The sequence below is a fragment of the Lagenorhynchus albirostris genome, chromosome 2 (genome assembly GCF_949774975.1).
Source record: "Lagenorhynchus albirostris chromosome 2, mLagAlb1.1, whole genome shotgun sequence".
In the NCBI taxonomy this organism is placed as follows: domain Eukaryota; kingdom Metazoa; phylum Chordata; class Mammalia; order Artiodactyla; family Delphinidae; genus Lagenorhynchus; species Lagenorhynchus albirostris.
Genome location: NC_083096.1, coordinates 165,649,169 through 165,668,796, shown reverse-complemented (window position 1 = coordinate 165,668,796; position 19,628 = coordinate 165,649,169).

Below are 19,628 nucleotides of genomic sequence, written 5' to 3'. Positions count from 1 at the left end.
TCTTATATAAAGATAGCATACATTTCTCCACCTTGCTTATTCACTTAACTATAATCTGGAGATGTGTGACAGATCCCTCACTCCTTTTACAGCAGCATTCATCATATTGTTTTGTGTTATATTTACATGTATTTCAAGTTTTTTGTATATAGTTCTTATGTGGTACATATTTTTTCTCTTTTAGTTTTTTTTTTTTAGCTGTTTGGTTTTGTTGTTGAGAAAGGTGTGTGTTTTTGCTCAGTGGTTAACTTTATATTGGTGCCTTTATATAATAACCTTAGTCTCTTCCAGCCCAACCTCCCAATTCACTGACTTTTTTCACTTTTTCTCCACCAGTCACCTCCTCTCTTAATGTCTTCATTTCTCACCCAAGTTAGGTTGCATTGCCCAGCATTGAAGCCACACTCAGCTCCCTTCTCCCACCTCCGTCATCTCACCCAGCACTTAGCCAGTATGTGCATGCAGACAGCTGAACGCTGCAGAAAACACCCACTGCTGTGCAGCTGGACTCACTTCACAGGTAAGACCACATTTCAAATGGGCCCCAAACACTGCCAACCCCCCCGTTACATTTCCCTCAAAGATTCACCTTTCCTCTCTCAGATAACCTGTTCCACACCTTTACCTCATCTCCCCTCTGCAACACCCCATCTCCATCCTCATCGGTGACTTCCCCTCAAGTTTCATAGTCATGGAAGATGCAGTCGAGCGGAGCCCCCTCATCTTCCCACCTCCTCCCCTACCACCTGCATCCCCTCCTCTTATGGGGGTAGACCTCTCTTCTAAGTCCAAGCCTTCAACTTGTCATCCAGATCCATCCCTCTCAGCTCTTCTAAGACTAAACCCATGCAGGTGTCCCCTTTTTCTCTTGCCTTATCCATTTCTCCTCTACTGGATCATTCCTGTGGGCAAACACACCAAACCTCAAAAGCATCTTCCCTTGGCCCTCTTGAGCCACCAACCCATTTTTCTGCTTCGCTTCACAGCAAAACTACTCAAGGAAGTCTGTTTTCTCCATCACCACTTTCTCTCCCTGCAGTCTCTCCTCAACCCACTCCAGTAAGGAGGATTTTGCCTCTCCCCCACCTGTTAAACAGGCCACAGTGGTGTACATATTGCCAGAGTCAAAAATTCTCCCCTATCTCCTTTGTCCTCTCAACGAACCTCTTAGGTGTCCACAACCAGTGTTCTGATTTTAAGTACCATCTACGTGACAGTGACTCAAATTCTTATCTCCAGACAGAACCTCTCCCCTCAGATCCAGACTTAGACCACTTAATAGACTTCACCAATCTAACAAAAATTTATTAATTTTCCTAACAAAGAATCTTTCCCTCAGGCTTTCCCCATCTAAGTAAGTGGCACCATCGTCCACCAAAACCTTAATTTCTCTCTCCCAGTCCATCAGTCCATTCATGATCAATCCACTGATAAAATTCTATTGGCTCAATTTTTAAAATCTGTTTTGGACCCAACCAGTGTACATCATCCTACCTACAGTGGACGCAGACTCTATGAGGTTCCTCAGCTGCCTCTTCAGCTCTCATTTGGATCCCACCTGCACCAAGCCAGCCCTCCACTTGCAGACTTGGATGAAAGACCACTCCTGGGCCATGAGATCTGGCTTCCTAAAAGGCAGCCAAGTGGCTGGTTGATTTGGTCCAGAACTGTGGAGTCATTAGCTCTCCAGAGGCAGAAGTTGAAAGATAGCAAACAGGCGATGAAAGGGGAGGGAACTGGGCTGGTAAACACCTCTGTCTGCCTCCAAGTTTCCTCCTTTAAGCTCTTCCAGGAAAGGCTCTTGTGCCAAGCAGATACACCCTCTGAATGTCCTGCTGCGTTTCTGCAGCTTGTTGGGAAGCAGTAGCCAGTGTGTAATGCATCCCATTTCATGGCTCTGCATCTTTCCTTTTCCTCACCCTCGTCACCCTGGGCTTGCATCTCCCAAGTAAAGGATCAGCACTTTAATCCTTTCCTCAGCCTTTTCTTTCTCAAGGAAGAAGGTTAATGCCAGGGTAAGACACAACCCCAGTCCAAGCCACTATTAACACTCTCTGGGGCAGTGCCTCAGAATACCTGTGAACTTGTGAGCAGTGCAGATCTGGAGTCCTACCCCAGACCCACAGACTCAGATTGCTGGAGAAGGGGCTCAGGACTCTGTGATTTAAAAATCTCTTCAGGTGATTCTCATGTCCACTAAAGTTTGAGGAAGAAAGTTTCTAAAGGAGAAAAACTTGTTGCTGTCTTCCCCCTGCTTACTCCCTGCTTGGGTGGTGGCCTATGGCAATGTGAATCTTGGAGTTGCAGCAACTAGTTGGTGACCATAAAGCCAAATGTTGCCAATACACAGGGGATGACAGAGCAGACAGCCTGGGACAGCACTGAGCTGGTGAGCTCATTTTAGAGCTACTAAAGTCCAGATACTTCTGTGAGATAATGAGACGCCTTTATTTTTGTCAGGTAATCTGTTACTTGCAGCTGAAAACAGCCCTGATTCCATATATTGTTTCATTTTATCCTCACATTAATGAGAAGTGGGAATTAATTTCTCGACTTTATAGGTGAAGAAACTGGGTCTCAGAGAAGTTGTGGCCTTACGAGGTCACACGTGCTATAGTGGCACAGCCAGGAGTCCAGCACAGGCCCATCTGGCTCCAGAGCCCCTGTATCCCAAACCATGGCTCTGTCCTGCAAACTGGCTCAGACAACATTTAATCTGCAGTGTGAATGAACGAGTTGAGCTTGGAAATGTGAATGTAAACTGTCAGCCTGGACTGAGCTCTAGACGGGAAGGCTGAAGCATTATTGACTGACCACAGCAGAAACGTGCTCTTCGTTTTCCCACAAAAATGCAGGGAGTAGAGAACATTTTTCTCAGTTATTCAAAAACTTTATCTTCTTCAGGGCCACAGGTAGAACTGAACAGGAGGGACGGATCTTAAATCACCTTCTAAGAAGTCTGGGTCAAACACTTGAAAGAATCAGAAAGAACCCCAAGGATCACCTTCCACTCCTAATGATGCATAAAGGAAATAGCAACAACTCTGCATCCTTACTGAGGTCTCTATAAGCCTGATACTCTCCTAAACTCTTTATTTGAATTATTTAATTCTTACAACCTAGTAACATCATTGTTCCCATTTTATGGATGGGAGAATTGAGGCACAGGAGAGTTAAAGTAACTTGCCCAAAATTGCATAATTGGCAAGTGACTAAATCTGACTTGAACTTGGGTGGTCTGAGCCAGAAGGCTGCATTAGAAATCTCCACACTATTCTGAGTCCCCGGGAGCTCTCCGTGGGCCACACTGATGGCAGAGTGAAGACCAGAATCTACACCTGCCTTCACTGGTCTAGTCTGCACGGTATGCCCCAGCCCTTAAAGCTGCCAACTCCCACCCCACCACCCACCATTTTTCTACCGCTGAACCTCTGAATGTATCCAGCTTCCCTGCTGGTGCTACCACCCCACACGGGGTCGCCAGTAACTCTGTCTCCTTCTGCTGCTATCAGACAAAACTGGCCCTTGGGACCCCATCTCTTACCCACTATGTTTAACAGAAAAAAACTTTAGCCCCTCTCACTTCCTTTACCAGGGCTGGAGGTTTAGCTGAGCAAAGACTAGTTTCTGGTATGTTTTTATTCTTACTAAGATCACTTTGTGCTAAATGTACGACATACATTATCTCAAACCCTCACAACAGTATTTTACAAAAAAGAACACTGAAGCCCAGAGCAGTTAGTAAGTTGTCCAAACTCCTGACCTCTGTGCTGCGAGAAGGCAGTGTCCGTGGTGCCACAGGTGGGCACTGCTCCCATGCTCCTGGCATAGCCCCAGTTGAGCCCAGCAGGCACCATGCCAAAGCAGGGACCCCATTTCCACTCCCAGCACAGGGGCCCTGATCCCTCTCAGTCCCTGGGCCCAAAAGGAACCTTTTTGGCTACTCTGACCTTTGGCTGCTCTGGAGCTGGGGGAAATGGTGGGGCCCTGACAGGGCCTGCGTGGCAGGGGACCAGCCAGAGGCTGGATGCTTCCCCAGAGAGTTTTAGCAGTTGAGGACACAGTGGTCACTGCTGGGCAGCGGAGTCAACAATGACTTTTGTTTCTTATTCTTACCTGCTTGCCCATATGTTCTAAATTTTCCACACAGCCTGTGTATTCCTTGAATGGGCTGGGAGGGAGGTGTGAGGGGAGTGTTTTCTTTGCCTTCTAAACATAAATGTATTGTCTGCTCACTATAAAAATATTCTTTGAAACAATTCAAAGATTAGAAACATAGAGGAACCGTGAAAATCCCCGTCACCTCCCCAAACCCACTGTCCTCCCAGAGGCAGCCACGACCATGTTGGTGTGGACCCTTTGAGCCCCAAGAAAGGCATGGGGGGAAAGAGGTGGGCCCGAATGTGTGCAGTCTCCTGTCTCCTCCGTCTCCAGCCTTGGTTCTACCCTTGCCGTCTCTTTTCTCTGACCCAGGTGAGAAGCTCAACCCCTTTCTGGATTCTAACCTGAAACTCATGCACCCAGGACATTGGTCGGTCAGCCAACTAGAATTCACAAAGGGTTCGGGGGTTCCTTGAAGGCTTCACATTGTACCCCATGCAGCAACCAATTTTAAGCATCATCTCTGTGATGGGTTCAAAGTCCTTTCAGCCACCCCTGCCGATAAGAAATACCCCCTGCCTGGTCCTTTGCCCCACACATCCCACCATCTTGCCCCTCGCCCATTCTTCCCTGACTCGGGAAATTCAAATTCTCCTCCTTCCCTTACCCAAGCAGTTCAGCTCCCCAGCTCCTCGTGGAGCCAACACAAAGGCCTTCCATTGTCCTGGGCCCACCCTCATCAGCAGGCATCTGTGGTACGTTTCATTTTTTCCTGCTGCTCTCATGGACTGGGATTGGAGCTCTCATAAGGAGACTTCTGCATACATCTGGGTTACATATTTAACATATATAGTTTGGAGGTGGGGTTTTTTTTTTGTTTGCACAAGTGAAATCATGTTGTACCCAGTGGTCAGTGACTGGCTGGTTTCACTCAACCTAAAGCACAGACATCTTCCAGATCACCAGTAATAATGGCTGAACTTCTTAAGAACTTAGCTTGTGCTGGGCACTTTATATCTTTGCTGTCCCAACCTGATAGCCACTAGCCACATGTGGCTACTCAGCTCTTGAAATGTGGCTGGTGTTACTGAGGAACTAAGTTTAAATTTTTATTTAATTTTAATTAAATTTAAAAATATTTGTTTGCTAAATACCACTTTATTTTTTGGTAGAACTATGCTTTACTTTATTACAGTGCTTGAGATATTGTTGTATAGCTCAAATGTGCTATAGGTGTAAAATACCAGATTTCGAAGACTTAGTAGGAGAAAAAGAATGGAAGAGATCTCATTAATAATTTTTATATTGATTTCATGTTACAATGATACTTTGGATATACAGTATTATGTTCAAATATATATTATTAAAATTAATTCTACCTGTTTCTTTTTACTTTTTTAACATGGCTACTAGAAAGCTTAAAATTATATATGTGGGTTGTATTATATTTCAGTTGGACAGTGCTCCTTTATATACAGTACCTCATTATTCCACAGATTTGTTCAACAGACATTTATTGAATAGCTTCTTTGTGCCAGCACTAGGCTAGGCACTGAGGACACAGCGATGAATAAAACAGACCAAAATCCTGCCCTTCCAGAGCTTCCATTCTAGACTGCAAATTATTTACAATAACTATACCAGGTAGATACTATTGTTAGCCCATTTTATAGATGAGGAAACTGAGGCACAGAAAAGTTAAATAATTTCCCCAAAGTCACAAAGCTAATGAATGGTTGAGCTGGGATTTGAATTCAAGCATTCTGAGTCCATTGAGGTTAATTTTGAAACTGCTGTGCAATCATGGATATATATCCAGTATTATACAGTATTAATGTATTATAATTTATCCAACCAGGCCTCTACTGTCCTGTATAAAGGACCGAAACAATAAATGTTATGCGAACAAGTAAACTGTGGGTGAGGGCAAATAGAAGATGTTGAAAAGAGACAAGCTTCAGGTCTGAGATTATAAGCAAGGCCAGAGATGAGATGAGGGACATGTTCAGAAAAATGCTCAACATCACTAATTATCAGAGAAATGCAAATCAAAACTACAATGAGCTATCACCTCCCACTGGTCAGAATGGCCATCATTAAAAATCTACAAATAACAAATCCTGGAGAGGGTGCGAAGAAAAGGGAACCCTCGTACACTGTTGGTGGGAATGTAAGTTGGTGCTGCCACTTTGGAAAACAGTATGGAGGTTCCTCAAAAAAATGAAAATAGAGTTGCCAGAGTTGCTGGATTGATCCAGCAATCCCACTCCTGGACATATATCCAGACAAAGCTATAATTCAAAAAGATACATGCACCCCTATGTTCATAGCAGCACTATTCACAACAGCCAAGAAACCATGGCTGGTTTCAACCATGGAAACCATGGAAACAACCTAAGTGTCCATCGACAGATGAATGGATAAAGATGTGAGAGATATATATAATAACAGTAGCAATGTTTTCTATGTGCATCATTTAATCGCACAATAACCCTATAAGGTAAGTACTATTATCATCCCATTTTGCAGAAGTGAAAATTGAGGTATAGGAGGAGGCAGCAGAGCTGACTTGAACCCAAGCACTCTTAGATCTATGCTTCTAACCACTGTGCTCTATTGCACCTCTCCTGTTAGTACAATATGACCAACCCCAGGGCACCCAGAAGAGAGCTTTGGCTAAGAGAAGCAGCCTTGATCCCCCAGGCTCTCTGCCTGCCTGCTTGGCCTTTGGGATGCAGTGAGGAGAGTTGGCTTGAGTCGGCAGACCCAGATTTAATTCCCTGATCATGACTGTGGGCACTTCGCCTCTGTGAGCCTCAGTTTCCCATCTTTAAAATATGGGGTACACGACCAAACATAAGGTGGTAAAGGAGAGGTCTGTAGAAGTACCCAGCACAAAAAATCCTAGAGGACTTCCTGGGGGAGCTGAAGGGAGGAAAAGAGGTTCCTAAGTGGAAAAGGAGGGCAGGCTCGGCTGGGGAGAGGCTGCATGAAGGCAGGGAGTGAGATGAGGCATGGGGCCAGCACAGCCTGGTCTCAGTGGCCTGGAACCCAGGCTAGGGTGTGCAGTGGTGGGATGGCAGGGCTGGGTGAGGGCTCTGCAGAGGCAGGAGTGAGCCTGAGATGCATGCCATACTCCGCCCCTCACCCTGGGCCCCCTCACAGGTCCCTAGCCATCCTGCAAGATCCTGGTCACTGATCAGTGTATCTAAAGCCCAAGTCCCCTGCCTCTGGCTGTGGCCCCACTCTGCAGACATTCAGCCAGGCTCAGAACCTTAGAGACCTTTGAATCACTTCCCTCCTCCTGGCCATGTCTTCCTCAGCTTTCAAAGTCCATCTCCAGGGCATCCTCCTCCAGGAAGACTTCCCTGATGCCCTCACTAGCATAGTTCATAGCCTATCTCACCAAACCTGGAGTTACAGACATTCACATGCACCTGAGTCTGCGGAGCCCAGGGGCAGGCCCAGGCCCAGCACCAAACAAAGGCTCAGGGCTGGTTTCACTCAACTGGAGCCCAGCAGGTACTGAGACCTGTCACTTCCTCTCTCAGGACTTCTGCCCCTTGCCTGTGCTCTGGCTGTGCCCTCTCCCTCCCAAGTCACTGCCATACCTCCTCCGTGGTCTCCCCTTCAAACTCTTCTCCATCCCACCATCTCGGCGAGATGACACCTACTTTCATTTGGTTCCTTCAACAATTATTGGTACAGTAAATGACTATAGGTAACAATACTGTATTATATATTTGAAAGTTGCCAAGAGGGTAGATGGTAAAAGTCCATCACAGGGAAAAAAAAATCGTTGTAACTGTGCTGATGGATGTTAACTAAACTTATTGTGGTAATGATTTGCCAATATATACAAATATTGAATCAAATAAAATGAATACAAGGTTATATGTTGATTATATCTCAATAAAAATAAATCATTTTTTAAAATTTATCAAGCCCCCTTCTGCAGGCTAGGCTTGGTCCCAGGTGCTAGGGATACAATGGCAAATAAAACAGCCAGGTTCCATCCCTCACAACGCTCATATTCTATGGGGGAATCTGACGTTAAATCCAGAAGCCCCTCAATGGCCACACAATTGTAAACTGTTGTAAGAGGCCTGCAGAAAAAGAATATGGTTTAAGACTCAGACTGTGGGTGGGGGAGGGATAAACTGAAAGATTGGGATGGACATATACACACTACTCTATATAAGATAGATAACTAATAAGGACCTACTGTATGGCACAGGGAACTCTACTCAGTACTCTGTAATGACCTATATGGGAAAAGAATCTAAAAAAGAGTGGAGATATGTATAACTGACTCACTTTGCTGTACACCTGAAATTAACACAACATTGTAAATTAACTATACTCCAATAAAAATTATTTAAAAAATAGAATAAAAAAGCATGATTAATACAAAAAAAAAAGAATCAGACTGCGGCCTCCTGAGGCCAGTATGGGAGTGTGGAGGGGCCAGGTGAGGGGCTGAGGCTGGGGAGAAGACATGTCAGTCACAGGAAACTGCTGGAGGGGCCAGAGTGGAGTGTGATGGATGGAAGACAGGCTGGAGGGTGAGGGGTCACGTGATACAGGTCCTGTGTGCAGGTGAAGACCTGCTCTCACCTGCTGGTCATTCCCTTACTCCCAGACCTTCTGTGGCTCCCTTTGGCCGCACACTCCACAGCCCTTAGTTGGCCTCCGAGGTCTACACTAGAGGGAGAAAGGTCATTCTCGTTTCCTCTCCCCTCTTCACCCACCCATGTCCACTCACAAACATTTATCAAATGTCTCTGGTAACCAGACAGCTGGGCATATATACACAATACGCATATCTGGGTTTATATACAGCAGGCAACAAAATGGACATGGTGCCTGCCCTTTGCAGGTTACAGTCTGTCTACGTTCTACATGGTTGCTTCCAGCTCTACAGCCATCACCTTTCCAATCCAGCCAGCATTCACCTTGATCTCCAGTGGCTTCCTCACTGTCTCCGACTCCACGAATGTTCCTCACGTGTCTTCTCTACACTGAAGCAAGGTGCATATTTTATTATTTTTTTAAAGTAGACGCAAGATATGTCTTAGTTTTCTTTTTAATATTTATTTATTTATTTTATTATTTATTTTGGCTGCGATGGGTCTTAGTTGCGGCATGCATGTGGGATCTAGTCCCCTGACCAGTGTTTGAACCTGGGCCCCCTGCAGTGGGAGCACGGAGTCTTACCCACTGGACTGCCAGGGAAGTCCCTCTACACTGAGGCAAGGTGCATATTTTAAAGATACAACTCTGCATTTCTTAAGTCTGAGTCATCTTGCCATTGTTCTTGTCTTGGCCTCATGTTTGTTTCCTCTGTAGCTCTCACAGTCTGTAATTATTAATCTGTTTACTGGTTTAGGTAAAAATGGAAGCTCTGAAAATTATGGCAAATTGAACATATGTGTCTAATTTCAGTCCCTCCCCAAACTCCACTAAAACTACAGAAAGAGGGCTTCCCTTGTGGCACAGTGGTTAAGAATCCGCCTCCCAATGCAGGGGACATGTGTTCGAGCCCCGGTCCGGGAAGACGCTCATGTCGCGGAGCAACTAAGCCCGTGCGCCACAACTACTGAGCTGGCGCTCTAGAGCCCGCGGGCCACAACTACTGAGCCCATGTGCCACAACTACTGAAGCCCACGTGCCTAGAGCTTGTGCTCCGCAACAAGAGAAGCCAGCACAATGAGAAGCCTGTGCACCACAATGAAGAGTAGCCCCCGCTCGCCGCAATTAGAGAAAGCCTGCAGGCAGCAATGAAGACCCAACGCAGCCAAAAGTCAATAAATAAAAATAAAAAATTTTAAAAAAGCACAAACCCACTGAGACGAGGAGAATGAGGGAAGCTGGAAAACAGATGGTTGGGTGGTAACTACACAGCAAACCCAAGGAAACTACTGCCTAACCTGGACGTGGGGAAGGAGAGCCAACCCAATTTAGATCACAGACTCCCCCAAAAGGCTCAGGTACCTGTTTAAATGGGGGTGGGAGTATTAAATAGAAGAGGTTGGAAGATGTTCCGGGATCAGAATTGTTAGGTCCCTACGTCCCTTCCCCAATCCTGGCAGGAAACTGGAGGTTTATTCTCTAAAGAGAATTAAACAGAATCACTGGGATGGGAAACTGCGGGCACAGTGGAGTTCGGAGGTATCTCCCAAATCAGGCAATGAAGTGACCATATACACTGTGATGGCTGAGACACCCCCCAACCTGTTTCCTCCCAGAAAGCTGGCACCCATGGCTTTGCTCTCTGGGCAAGAGGATCAGAAAAATTTCTCTCAAAGCTAATCTGACCAGGCTGAGAGGAAGGACATAAGGTCACATCTTCAGAGAGATAAGAAAACATAGTGCATCCAGGATGCAAGAACAGGATGTTATTTTAAAAAGAAACTAACAGGGGACTTCCCTGGTGGTCCAGAGGTTAAGACTCCACGCTCCAAATGCAGGGGGCCTGGGTTCAATCCCTGGTCAGGGAACTGGATCCCGCATGCCACAACTAAGAGGCTGCATGCCACAGCTAAAAATCCCACACGCCGCAAGGAAGATCCCGCGTGCCGCAACTAAGACCCAGCACAGCTAAAAAAATAAAAAAAGAAAGAAGAAAAAAAAAACAAACATCAACAACAAAAAGACCTTGCAATTAAAAATTCAATGGAAGGGATTGAAGATAAATTTGAGGAAATCTTCCAGAAAGTAAAACGAAGAGAAAAAGAGAGAGAAAAGCAGAGAGAAAAAAAGAAAATTAGAGTACTGGTCCGGGATACTCAACATCTGAATAATAGATATTACAGAAAGAGAAAGCAGAACAGAGAGGAGTCATCAATTAAAAATGGAAGAAAATTCCCAGAACTGAAGGACATACGGTTCCATGTTGAAAGGCACCTCCAAGTGCTCAGTGCCATGGGTAGCAACAGACCTGAGGTACCATCGTGAGACATCAGAACCATGGTGGTCAGGGAGGTGTGGAGGGGACACAAAGAGAAGACCCTGTAGCTTCCAAAGTAGAAAAGGAACTACACACAAAGCACCAGGAATCAGGATGCTTTGGACTTCTCAATAGTAACACTAAAAGAAAACAATCTCCAAAGATAGTTGTTTTTTTTTCTTCTTTTTAATTCAGGCTGTGCCGGCTCTTAGTTGCGGCACGTGGGATCCTTCGTTGTGACATGCGTGCAGGATCTAGTTCCCTGACTAGGGATCAAACCCAGGCCACCTGCATTGGGAGCACGGAGTCTTACCCACTGGACCACCAGGGAAGTCCCTCCAATGAGAGTTTTTTATAATAATGATGGCAAAACACCTATAGAACTTCTTACGTGCCAGGCACCGTTCTAAGAGTCTTCATATATCCTGTACCGAACCACATTATTAAGGGGAAGGTAGAATGAAGGTATTTGCAGACTTGCAAGGTCTCAAAAATGTCACCTCACACACCCTCTTTCCCAAGAAAATGTTGGAGTAGGTGCTCCACCAAAAGGAGACAGTAAAGAGAGCAGCAGTCCCAGGGAAATCCAACACAGAAGCGAGGTGAAATACTCATGAAGACCGCAGGATCAGAGGCGGGCTCACCTAGAAGCCTAAGCTTCTGCTTCCTGCACATTCCGTGGGCCGCTGCGAGTGCTGGGAGTTGTAGAGGGTTCTCTAGGCAGATGGGAGAAACCAGTCAGAGAGCACTGTTGCTAGATTGCTCAACGAGAGCTCAGAAGAAAAGGTCCTGAGTCTCTAAGGGATCTCAAGCTCCAGGAATTTATTGATTTATCAATCCAAATAAATTACAGCTAACTTTGTATTCCTTTTTTTAAAGGGCCCCCAGATTGTATAAACTTTAAACCCTACAAAGTCTGGATCTTTCCCTGCCCAGAATAATAGCCGTTCACCAGATATAAAGGTCAAACGCTCCAGACTGGAGCAGAAGAAAAGTTTCTTCAAGAAGATGGAATTGACAGGGATTTCCCTGGTGGTCCAGTGGTTGGGACTTCGCCTTCCAGTGCAGAGGGAGCTAAGATCCCACATGCCTCACGGCCAAAAAACCGAAACATAAAACAGAAGCAATATTGTAAATTCAATAAAAACTTTAAAAATGGTCCACACTAGGGACTTCCCTGGTGGCATGGTGGTTAAGAATCTGCCTGCCAATGCAGGGGACACAGATTCTAAGCCCTGGCCTGGGAAGATCCCACATGCCCTGGCAACGAACAGTAGCTTCTGCTCGCCACAGCTAGAGAAAGCCCGCATGCAGCAGGGAAGGCCCAACACAGCCATAAATAAATAAATTAAAAAAAAAAAAAAGGTCCACACTAAAAAAAAAAAAGATGGAATTGACAGAACACATGATGTGGTAGTCATGGAGTCTGCCTCCCAGAGTCCCCTTCAAGGAAGGGCTTGTGGCCCAGCTGCGGGGAGTTCGAGCAGCAGACCACCTCCAGCTGTCAGCTCCTTCAGGTTCGCTCTCCGATGCAGAGAGCTACCTCGCCGAAGATCAGATCCTTCCTGGGGCAGCCCATAGGCAGGACTGAGCCAGGCAGGGTATAAAGCCCTGGCCATTTCAGCAGGGCTCAGGACACTCATAGGATGGGCCATACTTGCTCCAAGGCTTCCTGCCAGGTGGGCGGAGGCTTTCCAGGCCTCAGTGCAGTTCCTCTGTCTCCGCCCAATCCTGCTTCCGCCCACTTCCTCTCACAGGTGTTGATCCCTAGTAAACCTGTCTTATCTCCACCTCCGCTTCCAGAGACACCAATCTGAGACACCTGATATGTAGGAACCTCTTGAGAAGAGATTTAGATAACTGGTGGAGGGTGGAATACACAGAAACTAAGCAAGTGACACAACAGGACAATTGTTGACTCTGGGAAAAACAAAAAGTTGTACAGGAAAGGAAAAGTAATCATAGCTTACATATAATAATGTAAACAAAGACTACTGAACGAACCAAAATTATGTTGGCAATTTGAGGATGTGGGGATTATGTGTATGGTGGCGCAGGTGATGGGGAAAGACAAAACTTTATCTTCCATAGTAGAAAGTCAAGAGATAGTGTTTAAAACTGAAATGTCTAGAAATGGCGAAACAAGATTACTAGGAGACTGGTTCAAGATGGCGGAGTAGAAAGACGTGCTCTCACTCTCTCTTGCGACAGCACCAGAATCACAACTAACTGCTGAACGATCATCGACAGGAAGACACTGGAACTCACCAAAAAAGATACTCCACATCCAAAGACAAAGGAGAAGCCGCAATGAGACGGTAGGAGGGGCGCAATCACAATAAAATCAAATCCCATAACTGCGGGGTGGGTGACTCACAAACTGGAGAACAATTATACCACAGAAGTCCACCCATTGGAGTGAAGGTTCTGAGCCCCACGTCAGGCTTCCCAACCTGGGGGTCCGGCAATGGGAGGAGGAATTCCTAGAGAATCATACTTCGAAGGCTAGCGGGATTTGATTGCAGGACTTAGACAGGACTAGCGGAAACAGAGATTCCACTCTTGGAGAGCGCACACAAAGTAGTGTGTGCATCGGGACCCAGGGAAAGGAGCAGTGATCCCATAGGAGGCTGAACCAGACCTACCTGCTAGTGTTGGAGGGTCTCCTGCAGAGGCGGGGGGTGTCTGTGGCTCACCATGGGGACAAGGACACTGGCAGCAAAAGATCTGGGAAGTACTGCTTGGTGTGAGCCCTCCCAGAGTCTGCCATTAGCCCCATCAAAGAGCCAGGTAGGCTCCAGTGCTAGGTCGCCTCAGGCCAAACAACCAACAGGGAGGGAACCCAGGCCCATCCAACAGCAGACAAGCGGATAAAAGTTTTACTGAGCTCTGACAACAGAGCAACACCCAGCTCTACCCATCACCAGTCCCTCCCATCAGGAAGCCTGCACAAGCCTCTTAGATAGCCTCATCCACCAGAGGGCAGACAGCAGAAGCAAGGAGAACTACAGTTCTGCAGCCTGTGGAACAAAAACCACATTCACAGAAAGACAGACAAAATGAAAAGGCAGAGGACTTTGTACCAGATGAAGGAACAAGATAAAACCTCAGAAAAACAACTAAATGAAGTGGAGATAGGCAACCTTCCAGAAAAAGAATTCAGAATAATGATAGTGAAGATGATCCAGGACCTCAGAAAAAGAATGGAGGCAAAGGTCAAGAAGATGCAAGAAATGTTTAACAAAGACCTAGAAGAATTAAAGAACAAACATCTAGGGGCTTCCCTGGTGGCGCAGTGGTTAAGAATCCACCTGCCAGTGCAGGGGACACGGGTTCGAACCCTGGTCCGGGAAGATCCCACATGCCGCGGAGCAACTAAGCCCATGCGCCACAACTACTGAGCCTGCGCTCTAGAGCACGTGAGCCATAACTACTGAGCCCACGTGCTACAACTACTGAAGCCCGTGTGCCAGAACGAAGAGTAGCCCCCACTTGCCACAACTAGAGAAAGCCCATGCACAGAACGAAGACCCAATGCAGCCAAAAATAAATAAATTAATTAAATAAATTAAAAAAAACACCTAGAAGAATTAAAGAACAAACAGAGATGAACAATACAATAACTGAAATAAAAAATACACTTGAAGGAATCAATAGCAGAATAACTGAGGCAGAAGAACAGATAAGTGGAAGACAGAATGGTGGAATTCACTGCCACGGAACAGAATAAAGAAAAAAGAATAAAAAGAAATGAAGACAGCCTAAGAGACCTCTGGGACAACATTAAACGCAACAACGTTTGCATTAAGGGGTCCTAGAAGGCGAAGAGAGAGAGAAAGGACCCGAGAAAATATCTGAAGACATTATAGTCGAAAACTTCCCTAACAGGGGAAAGGAAATAGTCACCCAAGTCCAGAAAGCACAGACAGTCCCACACAGGATAAACCCAAAGAGAAACATGCCGAGACACACAGTAATCAAACTGACAAAAATTAAAGACAAAGAAAAATTATTGAAAGCAATAAGGGAAAAATGACAAATAACATACAAGGGAACTCCTATAAGGTTAACAGCCGATTTCTCAGCAGAAACTCTACAAGCCAGAAGGGAGTGGCATGATATACTTAAAGTGATGAAAGGGAAGAACCTACAATCAAGATTACTCTACCCAGCAAGGATCTCATTCAGTTTCAGTGGAGAAATCAAAAGCTTTACAGACAAGCAAAAGCTAAGAGAATTCAGCACCACCAAACCAGCTCTACAACAAATGCTAAAGGAACTTCTCTAAGCGGGAAACACAAGAGAAGAAAAGGACCTACAAAATAAACGCATAACAATTAAGAAAATGGTAATAGGTATATACATATTGATAATCACCTTAAATGTAAATGGATTAAACGTTCCAAACAAAAGACACAGGCTTGCTGAATGGATACAAAAACAAGACCCATATATATGCTGTCTACAAGAGACCCACTTCAGACCTAGGGGCACATACAGACTGAAAGTTAGGGCATGGAAAAAGATATTCCATGCAAATGGATATCAAAAGAAAGCTGGAGTAGCAATACTCATATCAGATAAAATAGACTTTAAAATAAAGAATGTTACAAGAGACAAGGAAGGACACTACATAATGATCAAGGGATCAATCCCAGAAGAAGATATAACAATTATAAATATATATGCACCCAACATAGGAGCACCTCAATACATAAGGCAACTGCTAACAGCTACAAAAGAGGAAATCGACAGTAACACAATAATAGTGGGGGACTTTAACACCTCACTTACACCAATGGACAGATCATCCAAACAGAAAATAAGGAAACACAAGCTTTAAATGATACAATAGACCAAATAGATTTAATTGATATTTATAGGACATTCCATCCAAAAACAGCAGATTACACTTTCTTCTCAAGTGCACATGGAACATTCTCCAGGATAGATCACATCTTGGGTCACAAATCAAGCCTCGGTAAATTTAAGAAAACTGAAATCATATCAAGCATCTTTTCCGGCCACAACACTGTGAGATTAGAAATCAATTACAGGGAAAAAAACGTAAAAAACACAAACACTTGGAGGCTGAACAATACGTTACTAAATAACCAAGAGATCACTGAAGAATTCAAAGAGGAAATCAAAAAATACCTAGAGACAAATTACAATGAAAACACAACGATCCAAAACCTACGGGATGTAGCAAAAGCAGTTCTAAGAGGGAAGTTTATAGCAATACAAGCCTGCCTCAAGAAAGAAGAAAAATCTTGGGCTTCCCTGGTAGCACAGTGGTTAAGAATCCACCTGCCAATGCAGGGGCAGGGGTCCAAGCCCTGGCCTGGGAAGATCCCACATGCCGCGGAGCAACTAAGCCCATGTGCCACAACTACTGAGCCTGAGCTCTGGAGCCCATGAGCCACAACTGCTGAGCCCACATGCCACAACTACTGAAGCCTGCACGCCTAGAGCCCGTGCTCTGCAACAAGAGAAGCCACGACAATGAGAAGCCCACACACCACAACGAAGGGTAGCCCCTGCTCACCGCAACTAGAGAAAGCCCGTGCACAGCAATGAAGACTCAATACAGCCAAAAATAAATAAATAAATTTATTAAAAAAAAAAATAAAGAAAGAAGAGAAATCTCAAATAAACAATCTAACCTTACACCTAAAGGAACTAAAGAAAGAAGAACAAACAAAACCCGAAGTAAGTAGAAGGAAGAAATCATAAAGATCAGAGAAGAAATAAATGAAATAGAAACAAAGAAAACAATAGCAAGATCAATAAAACTAAAAGCTGGTTCTTTGAGAAGGCAAACAAAATTGATAAACCTTTAGCCAGACTCATCAAGAAAAAGAGGGAGAGGACTCAAATCAATAAAATTAGAAATGAAAAAGGAGAAGTTACCACAGACACTGCAGAAATACAAAGCATCATAAGAGAGTACTACATTGGCTTCCCTGGTGGCGCAGTGGTTAGGAACCCGCCTGCTAATGCAGGGGACACGGGTTCAAGCCCTGGTCCGGGAGGATCCCAAATGCCACAGAGCAACTAAGCCCATGAGCCACAACTACTGAGCCTGCGCTCTAGATCCCGCAAGCCACAACTACTGAAGCCCGTGTGCCTGGAACCCGTGCTCCGCAATGGGAGAGGCCACCACAATGAGAAGCCCACACACCGCAAAGAAGAGTAGCCCCTGCTCGCCACAGCTGGAGAATGCCCACGCACAGCAACTGACCCAATGGAACCAAAAATAAATAAATAAATAATTTTTTTTAAAAAAAGAAAGACTATTACAAGCAACTCTATGCCAATAAAATGGACAACCTGGAAGAAACGGACAAATTCTTAGGAAGGTATAACCTTCCAAGACTGAACCAGGAAGAAATAGAAAATATGAACAGACCAATCACAAGTAATGAAATTGAAATTGTGATTAAAAATCTTCCAACAAACAAAAAGTCCAGGACCAGATGGCTTCACAGGTGAATTCTATCAAAATTTAGAGAAGAGCTGACACCCATCCTTCTCAAACTCTACCAAAAAATTGCAGAGGAATGAACACTCCCAAACTCATTCTATGAGGCCACCATCACCCTGATACCAAAACCAGACAAAGATACTACAAAAAAAGAAAATTACAGACCAATATCACTGATGAATATAGATGCAAAAATCCTCAACAAAATACTAGCAAACAGAATCCAACAACACATTAAAAGGATAATACACCATGATCAAGTGGGATTTATCCCAGGGGTGCAAGGATTCTTCAAAATACACAAATCAATCAATGTGATACACCATATTAACACACTGAAGAATAAAAACCATATAATCATCTCAAGAGATGTAGAAAAAGCTTTTGACAAAAATTCAACACCTATTTATGATAAAAACTCTCCAGAAAGTGGGCACAGAGGGAACCTACCTCAACATAATAAAGGCCATATACGACAAACTGATAGCAAACATCATTCTCAATGGTGAAAAACTGAAAGTATTTCCTCTAAGATCAAGAACAAGACAAGGATGTTCACTCTCACCACTATTATTCAACATAGTTTTGGAAGTCCTAGCCACAGCAATCAGAGAAGAAAAAAAAATATGAAAGGAATACAAATTGGAAAAGAAGAAGTAAAACTGTCACTGTTTGCAGATGACATGATACTATACTAGAGAATCCTAAAGATACCACTAAAAAATTACTAGAGCTCATCAATGAATTTAGTAAAGTTGCAGGATACAAAATTAATGCACAGAAATCTCTTGCATTCCTATACACTAACAATGAAAGATCAGAAAGAGAAATTAAGGAAATAATCCCATTCACCATTGCAACAAAAAGAATAAAATACCTAGGAATAAACCTACCTAAGGAGGTAAAAGACCTGTACTTAGAAAAGTATGACACTGATGAAAGAAATCAAAGATGACACAAACAGATGGAGAGATATACCATGTTCTTGGATTGGAAGAATCAATATTGTGAAAATGACTATACTACCCAAAGCAATCTACAGATTCAATGCAATCCCTATCAAATTACCAGTGCCATTTTTTACAGAACTAGAACAAAAAATCTTAAAATTTGTATGGAGACAAAAAAGACCCCAAATAGCCAAAGTCGTCTTGAGGGGAAAAAAAGGAGCCTGAGGAATCAGACTCCCTGACTCCAGACTATACTACAAAGCTACAGTAATCAAGACAATATGGTACTGGCACAAAACCAGAAATATAGATCAATGGAACAGGATAGAAAGTCCAGAGATAAACCCACGCTCCTATGGTCAACTAATCTATGACAAAGGAGGCAAGGATATACAATGGAGAAAAGACAGTCTCTTCAATAAGTGGTGCTGGGAAAACTGGACAGCTACATGTAAAAGAATGAAATTAGAACACTCCCTAACACCATATACAAAAATAAACTCAAAATGGATTAGAGACCTAAATGTAAGACTGGATACTAGAAAACTCTTAGAGGAAAACAGGAGGAACACACTTTGACATAAATCACAGCAAGATCTTTTTTGATCCACCTCCTAGAGTAATGGAAATAAAAACAAAAATAAACAAATGGGACCTAATGCAACTTAAAAGCTTTTGCAAAGCAAACTACAAACAAGACGAAAAGACAACCCTCAGAATGGGAGAATATATTTGCAAATGAATCAATGGACAAAGGATTGATCTGCAAAATATATAAGCAGCTCATGCAGCTCAATATTAAAAAAGAAAAAACCAATCAAAAAATGGGCAGAAGACCTAAACAGACATTTCTCCAAAGAAGACATACAGATGGCCAAGAAGCACATGAAAAGCTGCTCAACATCACTAATTATTAGAGAACTGCAAATCAAAACTACAATGAGTATCACCTCACACCATTTAGAATGGGCATCATCAGATAATCTACGAACAACAAATGCTGGAGTGGGTGTGGAGAAAAGGGAACCCTCTTGCACTGTTGGTGGGAATGTAAATTGATACAGCCACTATGCAGAACAGTATGGAGGTTCCTTAGAAAACTAAAAATAGAATTACCATATGACCCAGCAATCTCACTACT